The sequence below is a fragment of the Rhagoletis zephyria genome, unplaced genomic scaffold, assembly GCF_001687245.7.
Source record: "Rhagoletis zephyria isolate East Lansing unplaced genomic scaffold, Rhagoletis_zephyria_1.1 Rzeph_scaffold_00022, whole genome shotgun sequence".
Classification (NCBI taxonomy): domain Eukaryota; kingdom Metazoa; phylum Arthropoda; class Insecta; order Diptera; family Tephritidae; genus Rhagoletis; species Rhagoletis zephyria.
The window spans coordinates 580,780-590,907 of NW_016157106.1; the positions used below are offsets into that span (position 1 = coordinate 580,780).

The window sequence follows — 10,128 nt, forward strand, 5'->3', positions numbered from 1 at the left end:
CAAAAACGGTAAATTGCAAATATCTCAAAAACGGTACCATAGAATTAAAAATAACCTTGATTTTCGGAATCAGGGGGTGATTTTACATACGAATTTCATAACGGCGTTTCTGGTAAAGAGAAAAAGTTGAAATTTGTGGTCCAGTGTTATTACTCCTCCTCATGCCTGCAGTTTCTAAAGAAATCGTTATGCAGGGCTCAGAACCTGCCGGCCATGTGGCCAGTGGTCCGATGTCCCGTTAGTATTCCTGTAAGAAGCCTTACGTTTGGTTTTGAAAGCCTTAATAGACACCTACTGTTGGTAGCTGTCCTAGTCAGTCTCTCGACTTTTGCAGATTATGTGTCGCGTAGAGCTTGTATTTAGGGATCTTCAGAACTCTTTAACGCATATCGAGTTAGACATTGCCGACCCTAAGGCTTTGATAGCCGCCTGCCTGTCAACAACATAAGGATAAGTGTTTTCAAAACTTTTTGAAAAATTTTAAGGGGGGTGTCTTTTTATATGTGTCTTGTTTTCGAGTTCTTTCGAGATATTTAAGGATTTTTCGGAATTTGTAATTTTTTTAGAAACTTTGTAGATTCTTTTTTTTTCGATACTTTTCTACTTATTTTTGTCTACAGAGATTTTCAGGTGATATTTCGAAGTTATAAATTTTTTTGAAATCTTTCGGGGATTTTCAGATTTTTATAAAATCCTCCATATTCTGGCACAACGTCCTGGTGGGAACTTCCTGCCGGGGTAAGGCACAGATCAGGCCATATCGACCCCTGTCTTCACTTGCGTTGATTATGCTTAAGTTCTTTTAAATGTTTGAATATCTTATGGCTAGGAACGTTGATATTAATGACTACTAATTATTATAATCAGTGACTGTTACTTAACACAAGAAGGAAGATCTTTACTTTAGTTGTAGCAAAAAGTTCGATTACAATCCTTTTGCCCACTTCATAGGCTTTCTGTGGTCATCATTTTTATGAACAAACTTATATGTATTTTAGGATTTGTTATTGAAATCGAACTCTTGATACCGCCCCATTTCCCAAAATCAAATTAATACACAATGAATTAATAAAGACTGACGCGAGTGGAATTCAAAAGAAAAAAAAAGAGAAAGATATGTAGCCAGCTAAAAAGCAAGGCCATAGTTTCCCATTGAAATTTTTTTTGCATTGCATAAATTTAAAAATAAAGACCCGCATGCGTGAGAATCTTCGCTTAATTTAAAGCTAAAAGGTCAGTTACCAAAAAATTTTGCTGAATAAAAAATCTCAGTAAATGAGGAAGAGAAAAAACCAAGACGAATTAATTAAAAATTTAATTTTGACCAAGATCACCGATGAGCGATAAACGATTTTCACACGATTTTTATGCGTTGCGCGAATGGGAATAATAATGAAGCTATAAGCGAAGCTGTGCGGCTCGTTTTTCGCACAAAAAAGCTGCATAGCTTCGATTTAATGGCGATCTCGAGGAGCCTCCCTGCATAAATTTGTATTCATGCTTGTACAGCTATTATATATGTAGCTACTAATGATTGCGCGTGGCATTAAACAAAATTATTTTTTTATTTTATTTCCAACCATAAATACTTTGGCACTAAATACCTGAAATTAATTGCTTTTGATTTAACTGCCGATATTTATTGATGGCTCGTTGATGAGGCGTTTCGGCGGCGCCTTAACATTTCAAAGAGGTGTCTAGAAAAACGCTACCAAAACAGAGAGTCGAAAATTTCATTACTAATCAGTATGTATTTCTTGTTTTGCATCTCTATATTATTTGTGAATTTTTAGGTGATTGTTTTGCATTTTTATTGGAAATCAACACAGCTGTGACTTCTGCGCTCAAACATTTATTAAGTAGCTGCTTGACCAGCAAAACAAAGCGAAACACAATTATTTAGTAGCGCGTAAGTATATTCAAAAATCAAAATTTATGATATCAATGGAATTTACATAAATTTATTTCAACTTTTTTTCAAATATTTTTTTTTTCTCGATATTTCGTCAAATTTGTTTTATGTACAAATTTATTAATGCAAATTTTGTGTTCGATTGTGTTCAATTGTGTTTTCTTGTTGATGATTGTTTGGCTTCTTAGCGGCACGTACCACAAATTAAAGGCGGCATTTAAAAGCTCGTAAATACATTGGAAATACATAAGTATTTTTTGAATTTGTTGCTTACAAAATGAGCAGCTAATTTTAAAATATAATGGATTGTTTGTTCGCTTTTTCTTTTCTGTATGTATTTGTTTGTATTTTTTTTTTTTTGTGTGGAGTTAGTGACCAGTCAATTTTTTTGGCGCGCTGAAAGCGAGTACTCATCAAAAAAAAAAAAAAAAAATAATATGAAAAAATTTAAGGCTTAAAAATTCAGCAGCATTCGAAATGCGTATAAGCTTCACTCAACACGATAGCTCCTCATTAGCGTAGTTTTTCCATATTTTTTTGTTTGATAATTATCGGGCATTAAGCTCAACACACAGACAGCTTGACTAAATGCTGGAGATGGAGTTGAAATGATTACTCAAGTTTTAAATTAACCATATTCATCGTTATTGTTAACTGCAGAAGCGTGTTGTGGTATCCAGATGCGGCGGCTGCAGGCTATTATGAGTTCAAGTGGATTTCACTTTGTTTATATGTATGTATGTATCCTATATATGTATGTATGTGCATTAGATTGCATCACTCCCCATACAAAAAAAAAAAAATCGGTATGGTTTTTCCAACGGAATCATAATATATTTTAAGACTTACAGCAAAATATTTATTTGCAAAAAATCACTCAGATGACAAAACAGTTTGAGTTAAGAAATTTGCATGAAATATTTAAAAGAAATGTTCAACCGAATCATAATAATTCGATTTTCGATGCTGTTTTTGAACTTTTTTCAAAGACTGGTTTAAGAAAACTTGAATAACTCAGCCTAAACTTTGCAGACTTATAAAGTATTACTGGAAAGTAATAAAAAATACCTTTCCACTTATACCTCACAAATCTATATCGGTATTTAAAAAAGTTAAAGACAGCATCAAAAATTTCATTGTGAACTGTTTTTTTTTTAATCCCTTTAGAAACTATTTTCATTCATAAAAAACTCCATTTTTGAAGGTATTTTCAAATTGGTACAGCTCCCGTAAATCTTAATATTTTTCCGAAATATTTTAGTGGAAGTCTTAAAATATAATAAATTTTGTATTTCCGGTGGAAAAACTACAACTTTTTTTTTTTTTGGCGATGTAGCCTAATGTGCATTTGTGTCAGTGTGTATGTATAATTCCATTATTTTTCTTACAATTGAGTAATTTTCAATGGCGCAAAACCATAACACCATTAAAGCCAAATTAAGCATGAGCAGAGTCGAGTACAAAACTGGCAATTCGTAATCGAAATTATCGGAGACGATAGCTTTTAACGCCACATTCCACAAACACTTCAAAAAGCCAAATTATTTTTCTGTATCACTAGTGGTAAATCTTGAAAAGGTCTGCCTGCTTCTTGGCAAAAAAAGTTAACTTTATTATAAACATTTATGTATGTAAATGTAAATCACTTTTCAGCTTTTCTTGTCATCCATACAAATACTCTTATAACATTTTTCAATATTTGAGCATTAATTCCATGGAGGGAGGATCTATTAAACATCCAACATTTTGGCTTGTTATTAGGCAGAGAATACTCATGTATGAATTACTCGTTGTATGCCCGAATAGTAACCCTGGCATGCACAATTCACTTCGTTATTGTGCTCATCAACGTTGGCTTGAGAAGTGAAGAAAAATGCTTTCAGAAGCGCTGAAAATTAATTAGAGTAAATTAGTAATTAATTGTACGAATTTATTTCTGAGTGATCACAAATTAACACGGACTATGTATTTTTTATATATTACATATGTACATACATACATGCATATGTGCATACAAATGCGTGACATGTGTGCTTCAGAGTCACATCTCCGTGCACACGGGTCACACTGGTTGAAATCAGGGGCAAGTAAGCTTGTTGTTGAAGTAATTACATTTTAACAAGTAAATTGAAAGTGACAGAAAGATGAGAAATGACCAGCTGCAGCGTAAGAAAATTTCTGCTATTGTACTGTTGGAAGTAAGAGGCAGCGTATGCTTGGTGGCAGCTATGAAAAATTATTCTTTTTACTGCTCCTAGGAATGGTTTTAAAAAATTTAATATTTATTCAAAAGAGTTTTCCTTAAGACTTAGTAGGTCCCGCGAAGCCGTGATATAGGTTACATGGCAGATATGTCGAAAAATTACTAGCATCCATAATTTTTTGGAAGCGAATTCAAACATTACTTCCACAGATCTGATTCATGGAAGATGTGTCAGAAATAAGTTCCATGATAATTTGGTATTAAATGAGCCAGCCACTATATATAAATTGATTAACTCAACTTTTTAAGAATTTTAAATTTAAGTGTCAACTCAGCAAAAAATCAGTAGAAGGCATAGCGTTATAATGCCTTCGAGTTTTTTCGCTTCTTTTAGGCATAGCGCTGCGGAAATTGAGTATATACAAGTAGCAGTGAAAGTAATGATTAAGTATTTTGGAAAGGAATCAGAAGCTTCTAACATAAGCGTAGGGGCCAGGCTGGCGTTTTTTCAGCCAACAAAGGTTTGGTGACACTAAGGAGCCTTGGTATGCATAGTAGTAAAGGACGAGGGCAAAAATCCTTACATATTAAAATGTTATGTTCGTTTGTTGTTTCAAAACTGGAGAACGGCTGAACCAATTTGAATAATTTTTAGTGGTAATCAACTATCTTCGTCTATTACCATATGACCAATTTGGATCTACGTTCTTTGATCGGCGGACACCCAAGTGGTTTTGTGGATCTGTCTTGTGTCGCTGGTGTCTTGTAGTAGTCGGATCAGCATTTCTCCGTTGTCGAAGGTGTTGTAAAGAAGTCTGAATTTTCCGACTTTTCTGTCACAGCATTCTTCTCTTTCGACGCGTCGAGGCGCGCACACAAATTGGGCTGAAATTGTCAAAATTTGTCTTTACGGCGATTGTGGCTATTCGCTCACTGATAGCTATGAACCTGGAGACAAGGTGTAGGAGTCTCCGCGCAACCATAAATTCTATACCAAATTTGTGTGCCACAGAGCGAGCCTCTTGCTGCAAGACAGGCGCCCGATTGCAGCCGAAAGTTGAATAGGCGCTGCAGACCTTGGTGAGCCCTTAAACCGAATAAGTCGGAGTGGCCCCACCGAAGCTCCCTCTCTTCCCTTTCTGCCGTGGCACAAGACTACACTCGGATTGCTCGCCGCATGTTGAGAGGGATTGAGCATAGCCGTCCAACAGTAACTGAACACCCAGAAAAACGACTATACCCCATTTCTAAATCAGCAACATTTGTTATTATGTGGCGCGTATTTTCAAAATTTCGGGAGACAAATTCAAAAAAGTTTTTTTGAGAGCGGAAATAAAAACGGTAACGGTATTTTCCAGTGACCAAATTGGCCAAAATTCGTTTATGCACCTTGTCATATTTACAACCGCTGTCTGTGCTTTAGGTTTTTGATATCCAATAAAAACAAACGCTCCGCAATAGACACATTTTTAAGCACTCACTTCCACGGCAAGAACGGATGTCACGTTCCGTCATTACTGCTCGCGCATAGCCTTTCATATATACATATGTATATGTATATGTATATAAGTAAACCGATTCGTGCCAACAAACTAGACGATGACCACTGATTTTCACTCACTGTTTTTTGTCCGCTATGGTACGTACATATTTATGTATGCAAGTACATGTATGTACGTTAAGTTCGTTACAAGCATGTGAGTAATTAGTTCGTTAGTACGCTTTAAATGACACAGCGGATATGGGCATCAACTAATTGCTGCATAGCCCTACTAAATCGCAGCGCAATGAAGGGGAAGAAGGCAGCGAAAATAAAATAGTTTTCACGATTTTCTATATAATCGTGTACAATAAAAATAAAAGTAATACACAAACAATAATATATTTATGTATAAGAGTGACCACCAATCGGTGCATGAATTGTGATAAACAAAAGCTTGACAGACAGTTAGCTCCATTCAAAGCGACCACCACCGCCACCAATTGACAAAGTGACGTAAACCACAATTTCGAATTGAGAGCGAGCTAATGTCACAAAGGTTGGGAATATAAATGTATGAATATCTGTGAGGAAAAATGCATGCATTAATTTATCTAAATATGTTCCGTGTAGAGAGATCATGAACTAGTTTAAAAAAAATTTTGTTTCAGAACTAGAAGGACTTCGAAAGTTTCGAACTATATTATTTAAAAATTTGCGACATTTCTTTACGGAATTTCGCAGAGCCACATTAATTAGAGATAAAAAATTGCTCCGTTGGTTGTATGTATACTAGGGTTGATTTGTATGGATGAAAAAAAAAAAAATTAAAAATCGTATAGCAAAACCGTAATCTACATTAAATTCTAAGAAAATTCTCTGAAGAAACCATTGGTCTAAAATCAAACCCTAATCCGCGCCTCTCGACTTGAAAATTTTTTTCCTCTTCTTTCGCTAAAATTATTTTCTTTTTTTGAAATATATAACGTTTTATTATATTATATTATAGTTTATGCAATACAGGTTTTGTTTTGAGACTAATCAAAATATTCAATTATTATTTTATAAAAATATTAAATATAAAACTATATACAAACTTTTTTACTAGGGAAAATATTTTTTTAAATGAAACAAAATTTTTAGTGTAGAAAAAATATTAAGTGCAAAAGAACTTCCTTACTAAACAATTTTATTCAGAAAATTCGATTTCTTTTTGGAAAACCCAATTTTTTCTAACATTTATTTTTTTGGCAAAGGCGGCCATATAAATTTTCAAGTCGAGAGGCGCGGATTAGGATTTTATTTTAAATACCATATATATTCTTCGGAGAATTTTCTTAGAATATTATGTAGTTTACGTTTTTGCTATACGATTTAACAAAAAAAAAATCAACCCGCCCTAATGTATACAATACATACTTATGTCGACGGTAATGTCAGGTTCAAGTTCGTCTTAAGTTGATGGGGATTTTTTTTATTACAAAACACAAGTTACTGTGACAAATTTAAATATAAATAAAATGTGTATCATTAAAATTTCAAATTCGGTATTCGAACCAAGGACCTCTGGAATGGGACGCCACCACTCTAGCCTCTCAGATATTGCGGAAAAAGTAGCAGCTTTAGAAAAATTATAGTTTTGTGCCATATACATTTTCGAATTTCGAACTGGCTCGCAATTATCGGAAAAAATCAGGGAGGGAGGGGGCAACTACCAGTTCTTAGGAAATCATCAAGCTATGTCTATGTATGTTCATTAATTGTTTGTATGCAAAATATATTCATATCGAACTAGAAGGGCTCCAGATGAGATTGAGATTTTCCCAACAGGGTATGTATGTATGTATGTAAATATATGCATTCATCTGTTTCGCTTGCAAAGCAAGTGTCACTTTTCATTGCCGCTTTTGTTATTTTTATGCTGAATTGCAGCTCAGATACCAATTTACTTATTTCATGTTCCACTTACAATGCTTCGTATCGGCTGCGATGCATTGTTACTCGCAAGTCAAATAAATAATTGTCAGAAGGTGACCTATGTTGTAGCTTTTTAGTAGATTTTGTAGCTTAAAGAATTTACTAATCTTCAAGATACCCAACAAATTCGTTCTATATCCAATAGAACTTTTTTCGTTTGAAAGCTTATCTCAAGGGAATTTTCGCCTTTGCTTTAACCACGCCCTTAAAATAATCGAAATCGTTTTTTCATTTTAAAATTTAATCAATGACCCCATTTGAATACTTTATTATCTGCGGTATACTTCTGTGTTATCGTTATCCATATTGTTATCGATATATGTAGCACTATATTTATCGGTAATGTTATCGTTGTAATTGATGATATTCTCTGTAAAGTTTAAATTGAGAATGCTACACAAACGAAAGAATCTAGCCGGCCGAAGGACGAACTAATAAAAAAAAAAAATTTATTGACCTTTTTGAGGAAGCTAACTAAAAAGGGCAAGAATAATGATAACACCAAAATCCGATGATGGTTGAGTTATACAACTTAACCAAAATTTTAGGATATTTTCAGTATAAATAGATATATCGTACATTTAATAATATAGAGAATTATTTCACAGCGGCCGCTGTATTAGAAATGTGCACCACCTACCATTACGCAAGGTCTGGAATCGGGCATAGTTTTTTACTAACATAAAAAAAATAAAATAATTTTTTTTTAATAGCGGTCGTCCCTCGACAGGCAATGGCAAGCCTCATAAAAACACAATCGCATTTCGTAGTCGGCGGGGGAGGTCCCTCCCCTTTGTGCGATCGGAGGATAAGCTCGGCCAAACACTAAAATATTGTGTGAGAAATCAAAGTTTGAAGATTTATATATCGTTACCTTTATATAGAGAGACCCTACCTAAAATTTCGGGGGAAATATCTGAACATGGTGGTGAAAGAAAATAATTTTTTAGTATTAGTATAACTGAAAATAAAATTTGCTAACTCAAAAAAAAATATTATTTTTTCGATGTTAGAGCCGTTAAATTTGACCAGCAGGTTACCAATTACCAAGCAACGAAGCAAGGTAGAATTCACAACGCCGTGAGGGCAACCCCCCCCATCATGCTAATGAGATAAAGACGACGTTTACTAGTATCTATGATTAATATTAATTTCCTGTATTTTTTCAATAAAAATGTTTTCGACTGAGGTATTTTTAGTATAAAATCTGCTAACTCCAATTTTTATTGTATATTGTTAAACGAAATAAAGGCTGCTAGTCAATTTTTTTTGTGAGAATGTAAGTAGAGAAGGAGGTACTGGGAGCCATTTCAGAGGCATAGTAATCCGTTTGTTCATTGAAGATATCAAAGCCCTCCAGAACTGCAAAGTGTCCAGTTTTCGGGCCAGTTTCCCTGAACCTAATGGAAGTTAGTGCTGCAGGAATGACTTTAAGCATGACGTTAAGCGCCCACTAATGCGGATTAGGACTCTAGATGCTTATAAAGTGTAGCCTTGTCTAGTGAGTTCCACTATACAAGGGATCCGGAAAGCAACAGAGGCTCAACTATGGTTTCATAGAGCCCATGAATTACTATGGGCGAGAGACACCATCTGTTACCAATAGCTTCTCTGTGTAAGGTAACCGACGCCTTTCCTGCCCTTACCTCAAAATCAGAATTCCACGACAGCTTCCTGCCCATGATTAGGCCTGAATACTTGACCCTGTCCGAGAAATACGAGCGGACATCCTTATACTTCTTAGTAAACATGACCACTACCTTAGTACCAGGCATTCCCGAGTGAGATGGTACCCAAAGTAAAACGAGTTCATTCTCATTTTCAACATAATTTAGCCGATACTTGCAGTTTGGAAGTAATTAGAGGGCTGGCCAACGCTTTCAGTAAAGCTGGCTGTCACCACAAACACTCAAAATGCTCTTTTTCTACTTATTTTCCTCCAGATAGTCCATGGCCGCGAGGATTGCAGAGAGAAGTGGAGGTTGTCCCCGTTACTTTGGATATTGAGTCCAGATCCTGATCTTGCGTCAGTTTTGGAGCCGTCAGTAAAAATTCGATAATATCAAGTCCGGCAGCAGTATTGGGGTTAAGCCAGCACTCAGCCTCAGGAAACTCAACATTGTACTATCTCTTCAGCAAAGGCAAACCTTGGCGTACTTACTTCCCTTTGTGCACCAAGAAATGTTCAGAGCTATTGGAATTACAGTGGTTACACATTTAGACCTTCTTCTGTCTGAAAGAGAGTGAGTAGGTTGGAAGATCTGAACTAGAACTAAGCATAAATACTTTGCGCTTTTTTACCTGCCAAATAAAAATCTGCTTGCCTTTTATTTTTTCCGCATGCTGCGTAACTTGAGTTAATATTTATAATCATTTTGGCTAAGGGTGGGTAACTCAGCAAATTTATAGGAGTTGACTCAATGACTCCAACTCACTTTAAGGAGTCAGCTCATTCAACTAACTCATTTGACTCTTTGTATGTTACACTCATTCGTATCGTAGACTCGTTTTGAGGCATAGATGCGGTATAGCGGCCGTTGAGATAAAACAAAACTT

General features: G+C 35.2%; 1 protein-coding gene across 2 annotated transcripts in view; it reads right to left on the reverse strand.

Moving 5' to 3' along the window:
- The window catches only part of pain (transient receptor potential cation channel family member painless), a 49,315-nt gene that overhangs the window by 17,626 nt on the left and 21,561 nt on the right, over positions 1-10,128 (reverse strand). Inside the window, exon 1 of one of the 2 annotated variants that reach the window (XM_017615426.1) lies at positions 3,600-3,618. The exons of the other annotated variant lie outside the window; for it this stretch is intronic. The gene's annotated coding sequence lies outside the window, so the exon portion shown is untranslated. Of the gene's footprint in view, positions 1-3,599; positions 3,619-10,128 lie in introns of those variants that run through there. 2 annotated transcript variants of the gene reach the window in all.